The sequence below is a fragment of the Sus scrofa genome, chromosome 15, assembly GCF_000003025.6.
Source record: "Sus scrofa isolate TJ Tabasco breed Duroc chromosome 15, Sscrofa11.1, whole genome shotgun sequence".
NCBI lineage: Eukaryota > Metazoa > Chordata > Mammalia > Artiodactyla > Suidae > Sus > Sus scrofa.
In genome coordinates, this window is record NC_010457.5 from 72,319,945 (window position 1) to 72,345,570 (window position 25,626).

General features: G+C 39.9%; 1 protein-coding gene across 3 annotated transcripts in view; it reads right to left on the minus strand.

Annotated features, from left to right (window-relative positions):
- GALNT3 (polypeptide N-acetylgalactosaminyltransferase 3) overlaps positions 1–23,580 on the minus strand; it is a 67,023-nt gene extending 43,443 nt beyond the window's left edge. For 2 of the 3 annotated variants that reach the window (XR_002339064.1, XM_021075048.1), the window contains exon 1: positions 22,273–22,561. The gene's annotated coding sequence lies outside the window, so the exon portion shown is untranslated. Of the gene's footprint in view, positions 1–22,272; positions 22,562–22,587 lie in introns of those variants that run through there. The other variant, XM_021075049.1, reaches the window with a different exon arrangement.

Below are 25,626 nucleotides of genomic sequence, written 5' to 3' on the forward strand. Positions count from 1 at the left end.
AATTTTGTCCTGAATGAATGGAAAGTGTTGAATGATTTTTAAAAAGGACATTAATCATAGTTATGTTTTAGAAATACCACAGGTTCCTGAGCACCAGTAAAGGTAAAGAGTTGAGAGGAGCAGGAATAATGGAGGGGACTGACTCAAGAGAGTCCATAAGTGAAATCGAATTGGACTTGATGAGAGAAAGGGAAGAGTGGAAAGTGGATGAGTATGGTGATGGCATCGACAAAGGCAAGGAATATGGGAGGAAGATAGATTTGGGATGGGATGTTCAATTTTGGTCATGACAAATTTGAGATGCTGGTAGGACTTCCAAGGTGAGTTCCCATGAGCAAAAAGACATATGGGACTGAAAATCAGGGAAAACCTCTGTGCTACAGGTGAAAATCTGACAGAGTTCCGGTCATGGCTTATCGGTTAACAAAGCTGACTAGCATCCATGAGGACGTGGGGTTCGATCCCTGGCCTCACTCAGTGGGTTAAGGATCCGGCATTGCCATGAGCTGTGGTGTAGGTCGCAGACATGGCTCAGATCCTATGCTGCTGTGGCTATGGCGTAGGCCGGTGGCTACAGCTCCAATTCCACCCCAGGCCTGGGAACCTCCATGTGCTGTGGGTGCAGTCCTAAAAAGACACACACACGCACACAGATTAAAAAAAAAAAAGCTGACAGTCTTGGGGTACAAAAGAGTTCATATACAATATATAAAGTAAAGAATGCCAGAGAAATAGTTACATTTAAGGGCTGAGGAGGAAAAAGGAGAAACTGGAAAGAGCAAAAGAAATAAGAAAGCAAAACAAAGGAGAATCAAGGGAAAATAGATTGACAGATAAAGTATCTATGTCAAGTGGATACAATCTGTATCTTACCCTTGAGAGATGTTAATTGTTTAACAGTGGATGATCTTAAGTAAACTTCATGAGACATGGCCCAACAAGATTTAGTGCAAAACCAGAAATAAACTTTAGCAGAGACTCCAATAGACTGGTTGTAATCATGACCCGGGCTTAGGATCCAGGACACTTTCAGACTAACAGGGCACCAGTGATATAAGAGGTTCTAGGGAGAAAAGGATGAGCAAAATGTTCCATTTTCACAGGATCATGGTCTCCAACCTATGAAATACAACCTGATCACATTTCTCTCTTCCAATGGTATCACTAGTTCCATATTTCTTTCTAATTCCCCATCCTACCCACAAGTATAATTTCTGACATAAAATGTTCATGCTTGATAAAAGGCAGAAATAAATTAACCCACGTTCAGTCTCCTTTCTGCCTCTGAGACAAAAATATCCTTCTCCAGTGCTATACAGTGATACTAGATTTCTTCAGTAGCCACAGCAGGCTAGATTAGGAATTTGAGAAGGAACGAGCTGGTGTCCTTACAATGTGTTAAAAAATGGTTTTTTTTTAACATATTGTAGGGAGACCTGGGGGTGTATACAGAGTCCTGGGAGTGTATACAGAGAGAAGAGAGAACTAGATCTTTTTACAGTAGTTATGACTTTTCCATAACATTTTATACCAGGAATCACATTGGCGGGTATGGTGGAGAATTAGAAAGAAGGATCGAATAATGAGACAGCAGGAAGAGAGTTCTTTCTCAGGAATAAATTATAAACCAGAGAAGTTCATCAAGAGGGCAATAATCCTATCCAGTATGTATGTTTATCTATCGAAAGAATGGAATCACTCAATTTGGTTTTAGAATTGGGTATCTTTAAGGAAGGAGTCAAGAAAAGCTCTTGAAGGACATGAACAGTGTCTCCCTTACTCATGGTTGTTTATTTGGCACTTACCATGAGCATGGTGACATAATGGACACCCAATAAATGTTTGTTAACCAGAAAAGGGATAAAAGAAAACCAAGATTTCATTTACTATTAGAAATAATGAAAACAATGGTTGACTTTTGTTAAAAGCTGATTTGGTTCCTGATATTTTAACACTTTCTACATAGTTCTCATTTAGCCTTTCCAAAAATCTGGTTAAGTTTACACTACTCTCATTTTACTGACAGACATGAAAAGCCAAAGAGGATTAAGTGGCTTGGCCAAAGTCATTCAGTTTAAGTGGATGAGCAGCATTTCCCCCAACTGTGTTCAAACTCAGGTCTGATGTAACATCTTGAGCTTTTCATTGAAGTTGTCTGAAATAAGTTCCTTAGTAGTCAGACACTGATACCACAAATGTAAAGAGACAAGGGAAAAACCTAGGGGAAAAAACTCCAAACAGCATCATATCACCTCAAGTAAGTTTTTCTGGACAAATGAGTTTAAAAAAAACAAAAACAAAAAATGAGACATTTTGGTGGTTGAGTCTACTAAAGGAGGAACATGATGCTTTGCTTTTATCAGATTATTTCCAAGGGAATAGTTTTCTTTTATCAATTGCTGATTACTTGAACATTCCAACTTAGATCCTCCAGGGGTTATATATGACTTTTCTCTTCTTTGCTGCTAATGTACAATATTAGGCTTCCATTAATGATAAATTACACTCAACATTAAGCATCTCCATCAGTGGTCTTCAACTTTGGATACACATGAGTGGAAATCTCTCTAAAACTGCAATGTGGAGTTCCCGTTGTGGCTCAGCAGGTTAGGGACACAACGAACGTAGTCTCCGTGAGGATGAGGGTTCAATCCCTGACCTTGCTCAGTGGGTTAAGGATCCCACAGTGCTACAGGCTGTGGCGCAGAAGTAATGTTGCTACAGTTGCGGTGTAGGCCAGCAGCTGCAGCTCCAATTCAACCCCTAGACTGGGAACTTCCATAGGCTGCAGGAGTGGTCATAAAAAGGAAAAGAAAAAGAGAGAGAGAGAAAAAAAAAAACTGTAATGGCTTAGGCCATTTACAGAATTTGATTTTACAGAGTTTGATTTTATTTTTATGTATTTATTTGTTTGGTTTTAAGGGTTTTTAAAAATTTATTTTTGACAATTGTGGTTTTTACTGAGAGGAAGGAACTCCCGCTGTTTAGATCACTATGTATTATTAAAAAGAGACTTTTTAAAACTTTTTTGTAGATTTATGAAGTGTACATGATACACAATAAGTAATACATATTTAAAGTATACAAAATTTTTGTTGTTCTGGGATGGTACCTAGGCCCTGCTCTTGTTATTTTAAACCCTGCAGAGAATTCTAAAGGGATGCAAGAGTTAAGAATCAATGGTTTAGGTCGTAAGACTTTGAGCAAAACAAAACTAGCAGCTGATAAAGAAAGTACTGCATCTGACCAAAGTTAACGATGTAATTAATTTCTAATATTCCAAAGACAGGTTTTTTAAAATAGATTTTTGACATAAATTGAGTTATTTTGACATGGAGAGATTAAGATAAAATCCAAAGCAAGAATGACCCAAAGTTTCCTGAAAAGGCTCAGGAATTAATTGCTGATATAAATGAGGCATTGAAGTTATATTCCAAATTATGATGTTGTAAGATCATTTTTTAAATACTTTATTCACATTATAAATATGGAAAAACTGAGACTCTGAACAACAGAAGACATAATTCTAGTTAATTAACTAGTAAAACCGAATTAGAATTCTCAATTCCTATACCTGTTCCTAGACCATGCTACTTGCCAAACTTTAAGGCCACTATAAAAACAGCCAGTGAAACAAAACAATTCTCTCCTAGAATCAACTTCCAATTAGATTATTAAGTTTGAGAATTGAAAAAAAAAAAAGAAAGAAAACAGCACAAAAGCAAACTCAGGATATTTGCACATTAAAAGTGTTGTCTTTGCACATTAGAAGTGTTGTCTTTGCACATTAGAAATGATTAGCAGGAGTTCCCGTCGTGGCGCAGTGGTTAATGAATCCGACTAGGAACCATGAGGTTGCGGGTTCAATCCCTGCCCTTGCTCAGTGGGTCAAGGTTCCAGCGTTGCCGTGAGCTGTTGTGTAGGTCGCAGACGCGACTCGGATCCTTCGTTGCTGTGGCTCTGGCGTAGGCTGGCAGCTACAGCTCCGATTCGACCCCTAGCCTGGGAACCTCCATGTGCCGCAGGATCGGCCCAAGAAATGGCAAAAAGACAAAAAAAAAAGACAAAAAAAAAAAAAAAAAAAGAAATGATTAGCAGACAAATAATTGGTTCTACCTGTACTCTTTCTAAAATCTTTAAACATACCTATCCAAAAGTGGTCAATTGCTATCTATGAAAGATGCTATTCACAGAAGAGAGGGGAATATCATGAAATAGTTTTTAAACCTAGAAAAAAAATTCCAAGGTTTTTAAAATTCTAAATCCCTATATATTTCTAAAATTAGAAAAAAATTAAAATTTGGGTCTTAAAAATATTAATCTATATTTTAGTATATATGTAGATATTACAAAAAGGCATTAATGATAAAGATATCCATAAAATGATACTTTGAAAGGTTAAAACAATATGTACAATTCCAGCAGTCTATGAGACTGAGTTAAAATCAATGAATTGTTCTCAGGGGTAAAAAATATGCTTTTGTCTAAACAGAAAAATAGAAAATCTCATAAATTAAAATAATCTAACTACACAGCTGTGCTCCCAGGTATCTAGACCATGACTTCTCCAACTTCAATATGATAACGAGTCATCTTGGGATATTATTTAAAGGCAGATTCAGATGGGAAATAGCAAGATGAGACCCATCTTTTAGTCAGGGTTGTTCCTCCAGGTGAAAAAGCACACATTGCAAGAATGTTAATTTTTAGTTTAATTTAAAAATTCCAACTAAACAATCTTTCTAAGGCAGAGAAATGCAGAACTTCAACTGCACGAGAAAGTAACATTTAATAAAATAAGAGGACAGTGGTTCTTTCCATTTTTTGGTTCTATATTTTAGACAATAAAGCTTTACAACTCCAGGGATTTAAGGTCTGGTTCCAGTTGAGTTTAATTGGCACAAAGCCTAATTGGTGTATGAAACTTGCTTGCTACTGTGTTAAAGCATGCTGAAAAGGATTAAGAATAACTACCCAAAGCAAGAAATTACAAAATTATACCCCAAAATCACAGCCTACATTGTAGATTAATAAAAGTACAGTCCAGTGAATTAATACTTATTGGATCTTTCCCACACATCATCATCTAGATTTCCTAATTGAATTTCAAAACAAGACAAAACAAAACTTGCCCTGATAATAAACTTTAAGTGCTTGGGCAGAAATTTTAAGTGCCCCTCATCTGTTGGTGAAAACGTTAGGGAATAGGGAAGTGGCAGGAACTCATTTCTGTTTATATTTATTGGTGGAATCAAATTTCATGATGGTTTGCTGCTGTGGTTTGCTAGTTTCGATTATATTTAACTCTACGTTCACATCCTCACTAGCAAATCTTCTTCTTGGGAAGTGACTTGTGGAGTATGACAAGTGACAAACACTGATGCAAAGCAAACTACATTGAGACAGCCACACACAGTAGACACACCTCAAAGATCCCAGCTAAAGACCCAGTCAGGCTGCTCTGGGTGGCTGGAAAATGCCACTAGAAGACAACTAAATGCATAAGATTTTCATAAAGTAGGATGACTTTTGAACAAAGGTATCTTCAGGTTATGAGACAAAAAGCCTGGTGACAGAATTGACTTCCAACAACTGTGAGGCACAGGTTTTAATAAGGAAAAGGGCATGGTCAGGCATCCAATTTCTCAGCCATACCTGGTCAGATAAACATCTCCATTAACTGTATCTTAGGTGAAAGGTTGTAGACAGGATCTTGATTTGTAGGCCAGCCAATTTTTACAGCTTGGAACAAACAAGCAATTGGGGAACTAATCCACGGAGGGGAGGGGGTAAGTGAGGAGGGAGGCTCACATACTATCTCCTGCCACATCCGTACCTATGAATTAATTTGACTTAACAAATAAAAGATATACTACATGGATTATTTATGGCACACTAGAGAGTAGAAGAATTTTAAGGAATGATTCCAGGGATTCCACAGATTATCTTCTTAACTGATTTTCCCCTCCAGGCAGAAGCATTACATTTTGAAAGATTTGTCCATCTAACTATTTACCTTGAAACATAGTTGACGGCTTTGGGATTAGTAAGGAGACAGAAACTTCATAGTGATTTGGACAAGGAAAGTTTAACCTGTTATTAAGAGAGGACTAGAATAATAGGGAATTGGCTTGTAAGTGTTAACAAGAATGCCAAAGAACATGGGAGTAGCAGATATAAGGGGCAACCACTACCCCTAAAGCTGAGTTGAAGGCCCAGGGAAGAACCACCCCCTCATGAGGGCTGAGATGCAGAGATATTAATGGAAATGGCAGAGTATTGGCTCCCTGATGGTGGAAGAGGCACAGGGGTGCCTCACTGGTGACCCTGGCCAGAAATCTGCCCCTGGAGTCCTAGAATAAGCCATTTACAGAGAGGTGTCAAACCCCGGAAGCTGATAGGCACTAACGAAAACTTCTGGCTGCTGATGGAGTTGAAAAGCTGTCCTCTGCAGAAGTCCAACATTTTCATGTGTGTCTTGGGCCCATGTAACTCCAGGCTGTTGCCCATGATAAAAGTTGAGCAGCCTGCTCCCTAGATACCCGGTCTCGTGGGGCTCCCAATGTGTACATGGGTAAGGCTAAAGAGAGAGTATGGGGAGCAGTGACCTAGGCTGGGGATAGGTCCATGATGTCTGCAGCTACAATGTACACCACTGCTGCCCAAGTCAAGCTCTAAAGAAAGTGAAGGGAGCAGGGAGGTGCCAGCTCTAGAGGAAGCTGTGCCATGCACTGGAGAAAATTATGTGGGGCAGTAGAGGAAAAGTACTCTTAGCAAGAACCTGGCTAGTGGGCCACCCTAAAACCAGGAAGAGAAGCCCCTTTCACCTTCAATGTCCTTCCAGTGGTCTCTACTGCAAAGGCTTAGAAGAAATATTTACAGGACCCAGCTCCCTCATTACAAGCAGGGAAAGAGAATGACTTTGGAGCTGAGAAACAATAAACTGATTAAGCAGCACAGCCTACCCTTTTGATTACTCAGCCTCTTTGCCACACATCTGAACTCCTGCACAACAGCAAGACAACTTTATATTCCACCTAACGAGATGCAAGAATCCTTCGTACAAGTGAAGGGGAGACCTCAAAATGAGGAGCTAGAGTGCCAATAGCCCTTGCATCCATTGTTTTGACTGTGTGAGTTACTTCTCAGATTCTGTCACAGTCCCACCTAACATTCTATTACCTAAAGACTAAATTGTAAACTTAATCTCTAACAACTTTATGTAATATTTTTTTAAAAAAGACAATGAGAAGAAAATTGTTAGCATATACAAATAAACACATACATATAAAATGCAAAGGGAAAATGTGCAAATCTCCTACAGTCCTTTATCTAATTGGTCACAAAGCCATAACTGATGCCCATGGCTTGCTTATTCCACTACCCACTCTAAATTTACGCTCCTCAGGCAGTCTGTGCTGTTGACGCTGGCAGAAAAGGCAAATCCATAACCAGAATATTTATTTTAATGAGGATAAATCTCAGCTCCCTCAGTGATGGAAGAAGTCACATAATCAACCTGTCACCTAGAGGCTGGCTGGTGCTCATGGAAACTCATTGTTGCTTTCTCATTGATTAGGGACTCAGCAGCAGGTTAGCCAGGTCAACTTTAGAAAGAAAGAGTCCGTGTTGCTTAGCCCATGCATACATAGCCTCCATTTCTGCCACTGTGCCCACTAGTTGTGGACCCACTGAATAAGCCCTGGGGTGGCTGGGGAGAAAAGCTAACTGACATCCACAAAGTATCTAATTTTGTCCATTTGATTTTTTTTTTTTTTTTTTTTTGGCTTTTTGCTTTTTCTGGGGCCTCTCCCACAGCACATGGAGATTCCCAGGCTAGGCGTTGAATTGGAGCTGTAGCCACTGGGCTACACCACAGCCACAGCAACGTGACATCCAAGCCTCATCTGCCACCTACACCACAACTCACGGCAATGCTGGATCCTTAACCCACTGAGCAAGGCCAGGGATCACACCCACAACCTCATGGTTCCCAGTCGGATTTGTTAACCACTGCGCAGAGACGGGAACTCCTTGTCCACTTGATTAAAGAGTGATAGGTGTCTTATAGTAGGCGTTCAGATGGGACATAAATTTCTTCAGTCTCCCTTTTTTGAAAGGTCCTTCCTCATACCTCTTCCTCAAAATACCTTGCAACCAATCTTCCAACCCTGTTCTTCCCAAGTCCCTAACCATACAGTCAAACCATTAGCAACTGCCCATGGACCATATTACACACACACACACACACACACACACACACACACACACACACACACTTCTGGCCATATCCCATTTCAAATGCAGTATACAAATCATATTCACTGTTCAAAATGCTGCCTCCTGGGAGAATTTTCCTTCTCCACTGTCCTTCACAATGACTCATAAGTGGGGCTGTCCACTTTTTTTTTGGTCTTTTGTCTTTTTAGGGCTGCACCCACAGCATATGGAGGGTCCCAGGCTAGGGGTCAAATTGGAGCTACAGCTGCTGGCCTACACCACACCCACAGAAATGCAGGATCTGAGCCACGTCTGTGACCTACACCACAGCTCACGACAATGCCAGATCCTTAGCCGACTGAGCAAGGCCAGGGATGGAACCTGTGTTCTCATGGATGCCAGTCAGATTTGTTTCCACTGAGCCACGCACGACGGGAACTCCGGGGCTGTCCACTCTTGAATGGTACCAGCATATCCTGAAGACTCCTATTTAAACCAGGCTTGGGGTTTTTCTTCTATCAACTAGATTAAGGAAATCCTCAAGAGGCGAAAGGCATGGGTTGAAGGAACCAAGGCAATACAATAGTTGTTATCAAAGGATTCTGCTCACACAAGTGACTTGTACTTTCCAGATCTGCCCAAGTTCTGTCTCTTACATACTACTGGGGCCCAGGGCAGGCCTCTCCCAAAACATGCCTCAATGGCATTGGTTGTTTTGTTTTGTTTTTTGTCTTTTTTATCTTTTCCAGGGCCTTACCCGTCGCATATGGAGGTTCCCAGGCTAGGGGTCAAACCAGAGCTGTTGCTGCTGGCCAACGCCTCAGCCATAGCAACACCGGATCCAAGCCATGTCTGCGACCTACACCACAGCTCATGGCAATGCTGGATCCTTAACCCACTGAGCAAGGCCAGGGATTGAACCCTGCAACCTTATGGCTCCTAGTCAGATTTGTATCCACTGAGCCAGGAAGAGAACTCTGCATTGGTTATTTTGAATTAAAGTTACTAAAGAAACAGATGATGCGAGAGGGATACTTCGACCCTCCTATCTCCCTGAAAGCAGGAAATAAATCCCTCCTGTGAATGGTGTACTCCCGGCATCTGGAGGTAGAAGGATAATACTATGTTGTTACGCAATCTGAGGTTGGTTGAAGCTGTGGATGCAGATTTGCCAATACAGAGAAACTACATAGATGGAGGGCTGACTATAAATTATACCTAAATTTTCAACTGCTCAGAGGGTAGGTGCCCCTAACTCCCACATTGTTCAGAGGTAAGCTGTATGTTTGGAATCAGCCAACAATTAGGTTTATGATAGTACAGTCACTAAGATCTATCCAACTTCTATACAGGTCAAATAAGTGAGGTAAATGGAGATGTAACTAATATCGCAAGTCTTATTTCAAATCTTTGAAAGTGGCATTAATCTCAACAATTCCTGTAGGGATATGGCATAACTTCTGATTTACTGTGTTATGTGTTAGAAGGGAGAATTCCGAAGTCTTCCATTTAGCTCTCCTACCGTAATGGTCCTAGATCCATGATTTAGAGAGGCAATATAGGGATTCTGCCAGTTATCTACAATGTCTACTCCAATTATGCTTTAAGGAGCTGGGGAAATAAGCACAGGGTGGATCTTTGACCAGCTGGGTGTACCATGAGTCAGGCTGGAGCTAAGACTCCATTTTTTCCTTGGTCCTTGTAAATCCCCATTTTAACTGGCAGGCCACAGTGGTATTTTGGGTCCCCAGAAATAAGAATGAAAGGCCTGATTATTTCCTTTTCCCCAAAGTGCAGTCTCCTAACAAATGGCTGCAGGTTCCTTTGGGGAAGGCTTAGAGAAAGATTTCTGGTATATGCTTGAGGCAGTGATGCAGTGTTCTTCCTCAAGGGGAACTGGCCTCTACTTCAATCTAACGGCTCTGGACCTATGAAGTGACTTAGGTTTGGAAATTGGATGAAAGGTCATAACTCTCAACTGTGTTAACTAAAGTTAACTTTTTAAACTAAACAACTAAAGTTAACTGTTTTGGTATTAGACCTAGAGTTTTTCCTGTTATACACACAAAGTGATAACGCCATCGATTTCATTCATTAGCTGCCCCAAGAAGTCTGATGACTTTACTTTTGACTTAACCACAAAACCATCTGTGAGCCAATGATTTTTGACTACATCTATGTTCCTGCTTTCCATTAATGTACAGGTAATCTACTTTGTCCTTGGTTGTCACATGCTACCACTTGGTTTCTGCTGCTAGGGGATCCCACACTCTCTTCACTGAAATCGGGGAGCCAATCTCAATGGTCTTAAAGGAGAGCAACCACAGATATTTTTTCACTGATACAGGGGTTCCTCTCATTGATTTTCTCAATATCTTTGTGAAAGAAGTATGTACTGGGCCTTGTCATGGAATATAAGTGGAAGAAGAGTGTGAAAGTTGCATATAATAAATCCAAACTTTGATTTTTTTTTGAGGAAGTCTCCAGTCTCACAAATAGTAGACAATGTCCACTCAGTCTCCTTTTGAGGCCTTAAAATATTAAGGGTTAAGGAGCAGAAGAGTAAGACTGCTTGCTCAATTGCCATCATTTTGCATTTACCTTTCTACAGGTTTATGCATAACTTATTTAGTAAATACTTGTCCTCCACCTCTCAACTTGCATTCTCCTCTAGAAAAACTGTCAGCAAACTTTCTGTAAAGAGCCAAATAGTAATTTTTTTTTTTTCTCTGTGGGGCATATGGTCTGTATTGCAATTGCTTGACTCTATTTTTGTGGTGCAAAAGCAGCTACAGACAATACATACATGAAAGGACCTAGCTGGTTCTAATAAAATTTTGTTTACAAAAACAGGTAGTAGACTGAATTTGGTCAAAGGGCTGTAGTTTTCCAATCCCTAGTCTAGAAATTCAAAAGGACTTCTATATCAACACCTATATATTTCCCTATACTTACCCCTTCTCCATTAGCTGCCACATCCCCAGATGTAAAAGACAAAATAACTTTCCACAAATCCCTAACATTATTTTTAATTATGCATAAAAGCAATGTCTGTCTTTAAGATTGGGCTATACATGAGCCTAATTTGAAGTGTACAATGTCCCTCCTCTGATCCAGTTACCACCTGAAATGTCTGCACTACCCACTCCTCACGGTTAAAGTATGAAAAGACCCTATTAGTATGTGTTTCAGTTGGAAGTAAACCAATGTCAGCCTAAACTTTAATTCTTTTTTCAACAGCTGACCTCAAGCAGGATTCATCAGGCCCATAGCTAGACAATTACCACACAGTGAGGCCTATGAGACACATGCTGAATGCCAAGCTCCACAGAGAGAAGGGAGGGTTACTAATTCTGTGGGATTTGTACCTAACTCTTTAGGCAAAGGGGAGAGGCCTTAATGGATTTTAAGCAGTGCGATGACCTAATCAGAACTGATTCCTGAAGCTGTGCTGAATATGAATTTTTTTTTTCCAGGGTGGAGGGGTGGTGGGAAAACCAGAGAGGAGGCTGGAGGCAACTGGGAGACTATTAAGAGTAACCCAGGTGAGAGATGAATAGAAGGGGTTTCACACTCCTTCTTGGGATAGGATTTGGAAGGTAGAGTTAGCTGAACTCAACAAATAAATCAATGAGGAAGCTGGGAAGGTTGTTAAATTGTCAAGTTTGTTAAAGAAGGGTTCTTGATTTGTTGAAAAAGACCAGGTAATGATGAGCTCTCTACTCCAGATCATTTGCAGAGGTAGACCTGGAACTAAAATAATGGAGCAAGAGGCATGAGTACTAAAGGAGGTGATGACAAAGGTCAAAAAGGTGGGTCATATCTGGAAAAACAAAGGTCATGGTCAAAAGCTCAAGAGAGCTATTCACATAAGAAACCCTCTCTGCACTATTAATTTTCCTCCTTAGTGGCCACTTACTACCAGGTGTTCTTCTACCCTTTATTCTTACTCCATTTGGTTCAGAATTATCAATTATGCAAGGTCTCATACTACCTCAGTCTTCATCAGTGAATAACTTCTAGAAATTTGTCCCATAGATATGCTAATATGAAAACAAAATGACAACCCATAAGTTTGCGCATTAAAGCTTTTTTTTGGGGGGGGGCACACTTGCGGCATATGTAGATTCTCAGACTAGGGATCTAGTTGGAGCTACAGCTGCTAGCCTATGCCACAGCCACAGCAATGCTGGATCGGAGCTGCATCTGCGACCTACACCACAGCTCACAGCAACACTGGATCCTTAACCCACTGAGCAAGGCCAGGGATCGAACCTGCAACCTCATGGTTCCTAGTCGGATTCATTTCCGCTGCGCAATGACGGGAACTCCTAAAGCATTTTTTTAATATTAAAAGGTTAAAACATCCTACAACTCTTACCAAAAGGAAACTAGATAAATCAATTGTGATAGTCATATGATGGAATATTATTCCAAGTTAAAAACAAAGCAACAAAAAGATGTTCAGCGTCACTCATTATTAGAGAAATGCAAATCAAAACCACGATGAGGTACCACCTCACACCAGCCAGAATGGCCATCATCCAAAAGTCTACAAATAATAAGTGCTGGAGAGGGTGTGGAGAAAAAGGAACCCTAGTACACTATTGGTGGGATTGTAAATTGGTGCAACCACTGTGGAAAGCAGTATGGAGATTCCTCAGAACACTAAACATAGAACTACCATTTGATCCAGAAATCCCACTCCTGGGCATCTATCCAGAGAAAACCACGACTCACAAAGACACATGTACTCCAGTGTTCATTGCAGCACTATTTACAATAGCCAAAAATGGAAACAACCTAAATGTCCAACAACAGAGGAGTGGATCCAGAAGATGTGGTACATATACACAATGGAATATTACTCAGCCATCAAAAAGAATAAAATACCAGCATTTTTAGCAACATGGATGGACCTAGAAATTATCATGCTAAGTGAAGTCAGCCATACAATGAGACACCAACATCAAATGCTTTCACTGACATGTGGAATCTGAAAAAAGGACAGACGGAACTTCTTTGCAGAACAGATGCTGACTCACAGACAATGAAAAACTTATGGTCTCCGGAGGAGACAGTTTCGGGGGTGGGGGAATGTGCTTGGGCTGTGGGATGGAAATCCTGTGAAATCAGATTGTTATGATCATTATAATAACTACAGATGTGATAAATTCATTTAGTAATAAAAAAAAAGTAATGTAAAAAAAAAACAAAGCAACATCTTATATATGCTGATATGGTGTGAGCTCCACAATACAGTTTAACAAACAAAAAAAGGTTTATTTGCATTTCAAAATCAGAGAAAATATAAGCATATTGTTTGTATTTTTTTTTAAAAAAAAGCACTGGTTGCCTCTAGAGAGGAAAACTGAGTATCATAGGGCAACAGTGAAAGGAAAAGGGCTACTGGGGGCAGAGGGGCATTCCATCTGAATGAGGGAGTAAGTAAACAACAAAAGTCATCATATCTAACAGAAATGTCAGCAAAGAAAAACTCCAGACAACTGCTATGGAAAGGCCTGAAAAGCAATAGTCCAAATTGGAACAAGAGGACAGACAGCTCCAGGAAGGGACCCATAAATCTGATAGGTTTGATAATGTAGGAAAATCTTACTAAGAAGATGTTGGATTACATAGAAATAAAAATCTATATATGGAAAAATTAAACATGCTTTTTTTTAAAAGTGTGTTTATTATTAACTCCGGGATTTCAAAAAATTCTACAAGTAGAAGTTCCCCTTGTGGCTCAGAGGAAATGAACCAGTCTGGTATCCATGAGGACAGAGGTTCCATCTCTGGCCCCACTCAGTGGGTTAAAGGATCCAGCGTTGCTGTGAGCTGTAATGTAGGTGGAAGACGTGGCTTGGATCTTGCACTGTGTGACTGTGGCGTAGGCCAGTGACTGTAGCTCCGATTCGACCCCTAGCCCAGAACTTTCATATGCTGTGGGTGTGGCCCTAAAAAAAAAAAAAAAAGCAAACTCCACAAGTAAAGAACCATGTTTGTAATCGACTTAACTTGGCTCAGTAGTGAACAATATCTACACAATAATAAATACATACTAAAATGCAAACAAAAGAATGTGAAAATCATATTGCAAGATCTACTGGGAAGTTAAGAAAGGAAGAGCAAGGGGTATGTGTGTGAAGAAGCTTGATATTTATCTACCATAATGGGAAGTCAGGAGGCAATGTCAAATATTGATATATTAAGAAATAGCAGTATACGCGTATTATTTCAAAAGGTAAATACTGGAAGAAACATCTGAAAGAGGTGAAAGCAGTTGCCTTTATGTCGCAGGACTGGGGAGATGAGGGGCCACTGTATTTTTGATGCTGTTATAAGATGTTTAATTATCCTATTTAATTTTACTTACATATAAGTCAGGTGAAAGTACAGGATTTGGAATGAGACAGCTTAGATTTGAATATTGACTATGATGTTTCACTAGTCTTGTAAATAAAGGCAAATTACTTACTCTTTCAATTTTCCTATCTTTAAAGTAGGGGAAAAATAATATATACCTCATAAAGCAACTTTGAAAATTAAATGATTAATTCATGTAAGTTGCTTAAAATATACCTGTTATGTAAGTGCTCAACGGTAAAACTGTAAAGACTAATACTTATTAAGACAACGAGTATTAACTACTATTACTTGATAAAAATAACGGCATTAGTAACTAAAATCTCTTTTTAAAAAATATGAGCCACATATTAAGTCTGTCCCTTCTGTAAGGAAACTTTAAAATTTTAAGTTAATTCTCCCAGATACTAAGTAGAATTTTATTTATTTAGGTTACAGTCTTCAATTTAATCCATAGTTGGGGGGAGCGGGCGGGGGTACCTATGAAAAATTCCAGTTATAACAAGAGCTCCACTAGAATCTGAAGGATGAATTTTAGCTAGTTATGCCAAAAGAAGATGAAAGGGAGTTCTAGGTAGGAAAAATGACATTTGCAAAGACCTAGAGGCAGGAGAAATTGGGCAATTAAAAGGTAAAAGGGCTATTAGAACACTTTCTAACACCTTACACAAAAATAAACTTAAAATGGATTAAAGACATAAATATAAGACCAGATACTATAAAACTCTTAGAGGAAAACATAAGCCAAACACTCTCTGACATAAACAACAGTAACATCTTGTCAGATCCACCTCCTAGAATAATGACAATACAAACAAAAATAAACAAATGAGAATTAATTAAACTTAAAAGTTTCTGCACAGCAAAGGAAACCTTAAACAAAATGAAAAGACAACCCACAGAATGGGAGAAGATATTTGCAAGTGAATCAACTGACAAGGGATTCATCTCCAAGATTCATAAACATCTTCTGCAGTTCAATACCAAAAAAACAAACAACCCCATCAAAAAATGGGCAGAAGATCTAAACAGACAGTTCTCCAAAGAAGACATATGGACAGCCAAAAAACACGTGAAAAGATGTTCAACATTACTCATTATTAGAGAAATGCAAATCAAAACCACTCTGAGGTACGTGACCTTATACCGCCCAGAATGGCCATCATCCAAAAGTCTACAAACAATAAGTGCTGGAGAAGATGTGGAGAAAAGGAAACCCTATTACATTACTAGTGGGAATGTAAATTGGTGCAACCACTGTGGAAAACAGGATGGAGATGCCTCAGAAAACTAAAAATAGAACTACCATTTGATCCAGAAATCCCACTCCTGGGCATCTATCTACCCAGAGAAAACCATGACTTGAAAAGACACACATACTCCAATGTTCATTGCAGCACTGTATGCAATAGCTAAGACATGGAAACAACCTAAATGTCCATCAACAGAGGAGCGGATCAAGAAAAGGAGGTACATATACACAATGGAATATTACTCAGCCATTAAAAGGAAAGAAATACCGGCATTTTTAGCAACATGGATGGACCTGGAAATTACTGTGCTGAGTGAAGTCAGGCAGACAGTGAGACACCAACATCAAATGCTATCACTTACATGTGGAGTCCAAAAAAAGGACACAATAAACTTCTCTGCAGAACAGCTACTGATTCACAGACTTTGAAAAACTTATGGTTTCCAAATGAGACAGGTTGGGGGGGTGGGGGAATGCACTGAGGGTTTGGGATGGAAATGCTGTAAAATTTGGTTGTGATGATTGTTGTACAACTATAAAATTCATCGAGTAATTAAAAAAAGAAAAGAAAAAAGAAAAAGAAAAGGGCTAGTAAAGCTAGAACAGAAAGTGATGAGAGAGGTGTGCACTAAGGGATTAAATCATGCCAGGCCTTCAGGCCACATCAACGAGTTTGACTTATCCTAAGGCAATGAAGGGCTTTAAGCAGGGGTTACAAGATCAAATATTTTGAGAATATCCCTTGGCGTACAGAGTGAAGAATCAACTAGAAGGAAGTCAGGAAGAATTCAGATAGACAACAGGGAGGTCACTGCAAAAATCCAAGCAAGAGATGATGATAGTGATAGGAATGGAGGAAAGTAGATGGATTTGAGAAATATTCATTTAAGAGGTAAAACTGATAGAAATTGGAAAAGGGAGACTCCTAATATGGAATCTTTTGCCGCCTTCTTGCCTCCTTTTTTTTTTTTTTTTTTTTTTTTTTGGTGCCTCCTTTTTTTTTTTTTTGGTCTAATCTAATTAAACTATATTCTTTAAGTAAAAGCTGACCTACTGAACTTCTCACCAATACTAATGTACTCAGTTGTAGAATATTTACAAATAAAAGCTGTAAGACATTTCAATCACAAAGTTAACTTTTCACTTCTAAATGGTAAAACCCAGATCTTGGAACAGAACCAAAAGACACAAAAATAACATTGAATTCAAAGCAATGAGATGGAAATAACAGCAACCTAAATTAAATAGCCTAATTAAATACAGTGAAACAAGTTTCCTACTTCCCAGTTTCTGCAGTTGCTGCCCATAAAAAAGCAAATATACTACCTGCCCAATGCCTTTCCCCTTCCTGTGCCACTATTACGCCAATATTTTTACTCCACAATGGTCTCAGAGGAAAGAGAAATTTTATATGCTTTGCAAATGATATAAAGTTCTGTGTTTGCTTGTATGTACACAGATAAAAAAGCAGATTGTATATATTACATATGTAAAGCACATGATAGAAAAACACCACACCTAGCTCAGGTGTATGTGGAAGTGTGTTGGGAAAGGGGGGGTTACAGTTTCCTAAATGAGTTGAGACATCAGTGGACTCTTAACCAAAGAGTTAAGGAAAAGTACTCTTAGTGGTGGATAACAAAAGAAATACACACAGGGGGAAAAAAAAAAAAAAACAATGATTATCTATACATATTTGAAGCAGAGGATAGAGAAGTTCAGGTTTACCTTTTTAAAGAGATCATCACCTCAGGGGTTCTGCTGAGGATGAACTGGAGCTTAACACTGCTGAGATATCAGCTAGCAGGTGGTTGTGGTACCCAAGTCAAAAGTAAAAGTAGGTCAGTAAAAGTAGGAGAGGAATTTGTGGGAAAAAAGCAAAAAAGGTGGAAAACCTTTAGCATATACATTGATCTGATAGTTGTGGAAGCTAAGAAAAGAGTAAAAAATGGCTTCTGGATTTCTGGCATGATACCTGGATGGTGGTACAGATCCATAACCCATTCTCTAAATTCCAAGAGCCAAATGTGTTTTGAAATTCAGAATATTTTGGATGTCAAAAAGGAGATGTGGTTTACACCCCCTATATAACAGTGTACCTGCAGCAGAGCCTAAGACAGTACCAAGTAATCAAACACAGTGCTATTTCTGCAGCAAGACACATCCACCAAGAGGAGTAGATGATAAAGAACTTCCTGACAGTTCACTCAGGTTTTGAAGCAAGTACATTGAAGTTTTGCTGACAAATGAGTTAACCAAAAAATTTTTGGGGTTATCAGAATTTTTTTTTTTTTTTTGGTATTGGGATTGTGGGTAAGAAGGGGTAGAGGTACTAATACCTATAAATAATATACAGGAAGTAAAACAGGTTGGTTTTTGTTGGTCATCATTGCTGTTGCTGTTGTGATGGGATGAAGGTTCTGGTTTTCACATGTATAATCTCAGGTAATTAGACATCTTAAAGATGTCCAGCAGGCAACAGGATGGATGAGATGAGCCAACTAGTTTGGACAGTTTGAAACTGAAACAATTATAAGGAAAATATGTACTTGGGAATATACTCTCTATTTAGTGCCAAAAATAAGAGCCTAACTCAGAGAATGACTGAAGAAGATTCCATCCAATTGTCAGCAGTCACTGATGACCTAGAATTGAGAGTCCTCCTGGTCCCTGCTTTGCCATAAGTTAATGTACTTTGGTCTTTTGCCTTTACTGGCACCAATTTGAAATCAGTGTTGCTACTGGCAGTGTAATAATTGTGTTATGATTACTCAAATTATACAAAACTATTCTCATACTAACTAGATGCATAGTTACATAGGTGATTGAAAATATTTCCCATTCAATCAGATTTTATAATCATAAAAGATCTGTTATACCAAATGTATTTTTATACTTTATGGGCCAGAGAATTGAGCTTCTCTAAAGATATTTGGGCATTGATCATTTTCTAAATACTAAACATATTAATATTTTATTTTGGAGAAAAATTCCTCTTACCGGGAATCCGAAGGCAGGTTAAAATTAAAAGCTTCTACGGAAGCCAGATTCATCCAATCACAGCGTCCAAGCCTACATCCTACAGGTTCTTTAGGGAATCTAATTTCTCAATCTCCCAATTTAGTCTTTTTTGGGGAAGTGGGGGGGGGGGGTAAGTGGTATGATACTTATGTCATTATTTGTTTCATAGTAAAAGAAAAAAATATATTAACAGACTACAAATAACAAACTTGCCTGTTTAATAATTTTTTCAGATTCACCGAGCATTATAACTCAGCCATAAAATTTAGAACTTTTAGTATAGCTGGACAGAATTCTTTTTCTCATACTTTCACTTGACAATTGTTACCATCAAAATCCCCTCAGAAAAAGCTTTCCAATTTTTCCTGTCCCCAAATATACTTTAAGCATACATTATGCTGAGAATCCATTTAAAATACAGTAAGGTTTCATGCAGTCCCTAATGTTTGATTTAGTCAAGTGCCAGGTCCTAGAGTTTTAAACCCTCCAGTAACTGCTTAATAAGGATTATGATATAATTGTATATATTTTTTTAAATACAGTTTGATTTTCTTTCCTGTGAATGCATATGTGTGTGTGTGTGTCTGTGTATACATGTAAGACACAGTAAACTGGTAGAAAAATCAGCCTTAAAACAAAGGTAAATTCAGTAGGATACCACTATTTTCATTGTAGGTTCCAGCCCATTTGTGATCATAAAATCAATGCAGTGTTTTAAGACCAATATTTTTTAAAAGTTAAATAACAGAGAAAATCCATGTTGTAAAGATTGAGTATTGGTTTGTAAACATGGTTTTATTTCTATATACGCACACTTGAATATACTGTGTTGAGGCATAGAATACATTTCTTATTGAGGATTGCAGTCCACAAAAAAGTTTAAAGAACATTGAATGTTAAGGAACTGTGCTTGCCAACCAAAAATCTAGAATGTTGCAAACAGAAGGATGACCCTGGGTTGCTGCCTCATAAAATACACACTTAAGCCAATACAATAAAAGATCAGAAGACTAAATTATGTTGTCTGTGTTGACTCAAAAAATTAACCATGGCTCTGAAATACCAAGAAAGGATTAAAAATCTCAATCCACATGGCATCTTCAATGCACATGTGATCTACAGTGAGCAGAAAAGAATGATGGCCTTACTTGGTCTCCCTGGAGTCAGGCATCATCTGAACCAGTAGAAACTAGGGTAAATCAGAGATGCATAAAGAACAATGGACTATTCTTTAATTATAATGGCCTTACAAACTTTATGAAAGACAAAAAGACAAGTATCCTATGATAAATGATAATATGGGTGGTGGAAATTAAAGATAACATGAGTATTGAGTCAAGCCACTCAAATAATGCCATGCCTACCACTAACTTGCTGGATGAAGTGAAGTTAGAATATCTTTCTCGGCTTCAGTTTATCACAAATTGGATGAGTTGACTGGATATCCAGAGTAAAAAGAGGATCCCCAGAATGCTAGCGCTGATTTGTTTTAAGCCCTCTCTATCTTAGTTTAAAGAAGTATTATTTTTTACTATTTTACAGATAGTTTGAGGCACACTGTTACTCCAGCTAATGCAAATATGTTACATTTCTCCCTAGAATTAAGAGTAAATGTAATTTAATAACATCTGGCCTAATAATCAATGAAGATTAAATGAATACCCTACACTCAGAGAGCAATATCTACATCTAATTTTTAAATAGTTTTTAGCACATTTATTTCTCCATACGGAGGCAAGATTAACAGGGCAGGAAAGGTTCTTTTAAGAAAAGCAGAAAGCACTGGTTGAAAGTATTAATAATTATGTCCTATTGTGTGATATAGTTAGCTTTTTAACTTTGCACCTTAAAAAAAAAAAAACTATATATTTCCTAAGGCTTTTTATGTTAAGTGTGTAATTTAAAATGTATTTTTTTTAATTAGCAAAGATAGAACTAAACGAATCTAGGCAGTGACCTTGTCATTTATTATTAGAAATTTCTATGTAAAAATGCTAGTTAAAAGAAGGTAAAAAGAAAAATGCTTAGTATAAACTCCAGAATGTTTAAACTTAATATGTATGCTAGGCTTCAGATATTAAAAGTTAAAGAAACCTAATCGTAGAGTATTTTAACCTCATATATTTTAGCCACAAGCTCAAAGGAAAAATTATACAGTAAAAGATGCAACAGATTTTTCCACAACCACAACAGAAATTCTCAAATAAATGCAGCAACTTTGTTTTTTAACAATACAATTAGAATTTAAATGTTTTCATTATGTAGCATATAACTTCTACAGCAAGTTATGTTCACTTAATATGGTCTTCTGAAAACCAGAAAAATTGGTAACTCCGGGGGGTTCTAAAAACAGAAAAAGTTATTTGATAAATTTGAAGTCAAGTGTTTGGATAAGTTTTTTTAGAGAATAGGAGGGGCTTTGATGAGTTTTGAGAGAAAAGGAAAGAAATGTGTAAGGTAAGCACCAGTTTCGCCGTCAATTCTTAGGCTTGAGAAAAGCCTAATTAGGCAGGGAAAGGAATTTGGGCCTGGCACACCCAGGTTCAGACGTGGCAGGTTCCTGAAACAAAGTTTTTCTGAACCTTTGAGTCATATGCCACAGGCAAACCAAAGCCGCGATACGCAGGTCGTTAAGGCAACAGGTCCTTTAACGAGATGGTGTGCGGTTGGTGAGTGGCAGTTGGATTTCCTCCTGCCACGAAGAAAATAACTTCTCGATCAAACCGGAAAGTGGGCGCAGCTCTGGCTTAGGGAGCGCACCCGGAAAAGTGCAGAGACCAAACAGAGAGAGAGAGGGATGTCCGCGTCCTGACCACAGAGCGCCTTCCAAACCACTCGGAAATCATTTGAATGGCTCGGGCGGTCGCGGTTTCCAGCCTAAGACTGCCTGGGGTCCGGCTGGGAAAGTTGCCTGGCCAAGCCATGCCCTTCCCGCCGAGGGCTTGCTCCCCACCCCCCACCCGGGCACCCGCACTCGAGCGGGAGAAGACCAGCAACCTGTTAGCCTAAGAAGAGGGGCTGCCGCCCAGAGCCGGGCCCCGCCCCTCCCATCCCCTGCTCCGCGACCCCTGCAGAGACAAGCTCCCGGCCCCCTGGACTTCAGCGTGGGTCCGGCTCTTCTGGCGCCTCCTTTAAAAACCGACAGGGGGCACTGCGGGTGACAGGGGCGACAAGGCGACCCTCGGAGCGCCACTTGCCCCCGGCCTCGGGCGCCCCTTTCGGCCTCTTCGTGGGGCAACTGAAAACCGCTCTCGAGACCATGTCTAACCGGCCACCGGGACCGTCCCTGTCTCCCCGCCACGTGAGCCTCTGCGTCCGTCCGACCCCCACCCCCCAGGCTCCCAGCTCCAGACGCTGCCCAGGGGCTACGGGTCCCCCGTCCGAATCCAGGCTCTGGCTCGCCGGCTTACCTGACGGGTGGGCAGGACAGAGCAAGGCGGCGGGAAGCAGCGGCCCGGCGGGCACTGGACGTGGGCCGGGAGCCAGGTGCAGGTGGCGGCGGCGGCGGCTCCGGTTGCTGTCGCTACAGTTGCCGCTTAGTCCAGCTCCTCCTCCGCCGCCGCCTCCTGCCTTCCCGCTGGGCCTCCGGCGTTGCCAGGAGAGGCCGAACCGAGGCTCCGCTTCCTCTCGGAGTCTCCCAGGTGAGCTCCAGCCTGCGACGTCGGCAGGGGCGAGGCCCCCGTCCCGCGCCTGCGCGCCAGCCTCCCGCCCCGCCCAAGCCCTACCTGAGCGCTCCAGGTGAGGATCGAGGACCACGCGCGGGGCGGGGGCGCGGTCCCTGCTGAAAGCGGCCACCCCGCGGCTCCTCTCTCCGCGCGAGGAGAGTCTGGTTCTCCGCGAGAGGCAAGGCTAGTTCTCCGAAAGAGGCAAGCCTCAGCCCGTCTTACACAGAGGAGTCCTGCGCTGACCTGGTGGCAGGGGTCACCTTGTAATCAGAATACAATCTGGGTCTTTAGGGAACCAGAGGTCTAAATTTCCCTCACACACACTTCCTTTACGTTTCGCCAAAATGAAGGGGTGCGCTGTCCAGAGATCCGGGGGCCCCTTGCCTCCGAGGACCACCTCATGACGGCAGCAACCGTTGGCTTGTAAGGTTTCCACGAGCAGGGTTCAGCAACGTCTGTCACCACTTAGGTTCGTGAGCTATTTGGTCGAGCTTCCTTCCCATGCTGTCTTGATTTCATCACTTGACTCACTTCAGCACAGCTAGTGGTTTCCGTTTTTGCAAGCGCGCGCTCTTGTAGGGGCGCCTCACGTCCAAAGGGGGAGCCTCCCTGTTACAAAGAAGAGCTTCTGGTATTTGGCAGAACCTTGCGAATTTGGGGCGCACCACGCCTTCCTGGGTTGCTACCGAAAGGCAAACCAATTCCCAGATGAGAGGGAAAGCAGCGCCGATAGAGAGAAACCCGCTGTTCTTGTTTGGAAAGACACTCTGGTTTCCAGGAGAGAGCTTGCTTCTCCTGCAGGTTTGCTTAAACCCAACATCTTTTGGAAAGGTCAGAACGCAGACTTTAGGGAGATGGTGGGGTTTGCCATTGTTTGTAAGAGGAAAAAAATTTATTTACCAGTATTTTTCCCCATTATGACAGGTACGACTTTCTGTTTCAGCCTTCCTTCTGCTGTTCTGACAAACATTGACACACCCGAAACCAGGACTTAAAATGACCTTTCTACCTTCCTATGAACTTACTCATTTATTTGGCTCTATCTTCAGTGTACGTAGGAATATAAAAAGAAAAATAGCTGAAATGTTTTAGTGGCATGCTTCATTACTTGGTGGCTAATTTTCCATAAAGTTTAGTTACGGCCTTCCGCCTGCATTTTGACACATATTCTTATGGTTCCTGTTTATTGGTATATTACTGTTATGTGTGACCTAAAATTAAAGTTTAGAAATACTGGTTAGTCCAGTATCAACGTGTGTAGCTTTAGGGTTTGACTAGTCTGACACTGGTTTTAGCATCCACAGTACCATATTTACACTCATGAATTGGATTTAAAGTCAATTAGTTGTTTGTTTTGTATATTACAGTTACTTTGCAAGCATCAAGGAACCGTTATGTGTTTGTGACATTTTAGTATCCATACCTATAAGCAATTTTTAAACTCTCCTTCTCTTCCCACCAAAAATTCAGGAGCTACTTATGGGTGTTAACATACCAACTTGATATATTTGTCCTTAGATCCAGAGCTAAAAAAATACTACCTAAATTCCACACATATACCCCTCCTTTTTAAAAAAAATTCTGCCACTCTCTTTATTTGCCTTTAAATGGCAAAGAGGGTGTTAGTCTTAGGGAGATTTGGGAAAAATCTGAAATGTGTAACCAAGAAATCGATCTCTTATCTTGCATTATCCATCTCTGAATGAGGCAGGAGCCAAAGATTATCAGAGTTTGGATGTCCCACCAAGCAAAGAGCAAGAATTTTCACTGACAGAGCAGGAGAGAGCAGATGGATATAGCAATAGCAATCTGGAATCCAAGGACCGAAATGCATTGACAGCAAGACTGGTGGAATCAAATAACAACTGAAAAGAGAAGCTGGGGGAGACCTATAAAAGAGCAAGCAAATGGGACCAAAATGCTACATGAGGAGTGAGAAAAGAACAGAAAAAATATAAAAATCAGGAGTTACTAAAAATTGACTGCCAGTTTTACAATAGAGACAATTTAAACAAGGAAAGCAATATTTCTGGGTCTGTGTACCTACTAGCATTACATGTACTACTTCATTTCATTCTGAAAGCAAAGTCTTAAAATTAATGAAATTTATTTACTTAATAACATTAAAATGCTGCAGGTCCAGGGGAAAGTATTATTATGTTCAAATGTTTAATGCCCTAAACCCAATCGGATGAAGGGTTTTTGAAAGTACCATCCTATTCAAAATAACGGGATAAAGAATTTGTTTTATAAAGAGGAAATAAGTATTTCATCATAAAATAAAACCCAGGAGACTTAGTGTAGACGTGCTTCTCAGAAACACACTTGTTTTAATACAACATGTTTGGCATAAAAAGGCAGTTAAGATAGAAAACTGAGCAGATTTTACACAGGAAGAAAGATATACATTCCCTCTCTCCTTCCTCTCTCTCCTTCCCTTGCTTTCTCTCTCTCAACACACACACACACACACACGTGTGCACGCGCGCACACACACACACACAGAGGACTAGAACAAAATGCCCATTTATATGGGTATTAAATAATACTCACTGTTTAATAATTTCTGTTAACATTTAAATTAATGCTGAGACCAGTATCTGACACTTAGTAGATGCTCAATAAATACTTCTTAAATGAATAAGTAGATCCATTAAATACCGTGAAAGAAACCAATATGCAGAGTGTTTTGAGCAGAGTGTAAGTCCAAAGAATGCTTTAGCCAAACAGTGTGGAGAGATAATCTGGGCAACTAAGAGTAAGACTAGGAGTCTGAGGGAGAAGCTTTGAATAACAGTAGTTACCAGTTATTACATACTTCTGTTTCACAAGGCACAATGCAAAGAAACATACACCCTATGAGTTACTTACTTCTGGGCTTAGATTTTTTTCTTTCACAAAATAAGGCAATGGTATAATGTGATTGCCAAGTTCCTTTATACACTGATTCATGTTAACACCATGATAATTATTATGCAAAAAAACCCCTCTGATTAAAGTAATAATGATGGAAAACAGAAGAAATGGAAATTACTTAACTGAGATTGAAACTTTCATTCAAAAAAACTATAGTTTTTAATGTAACTAGTAAGATTGTTC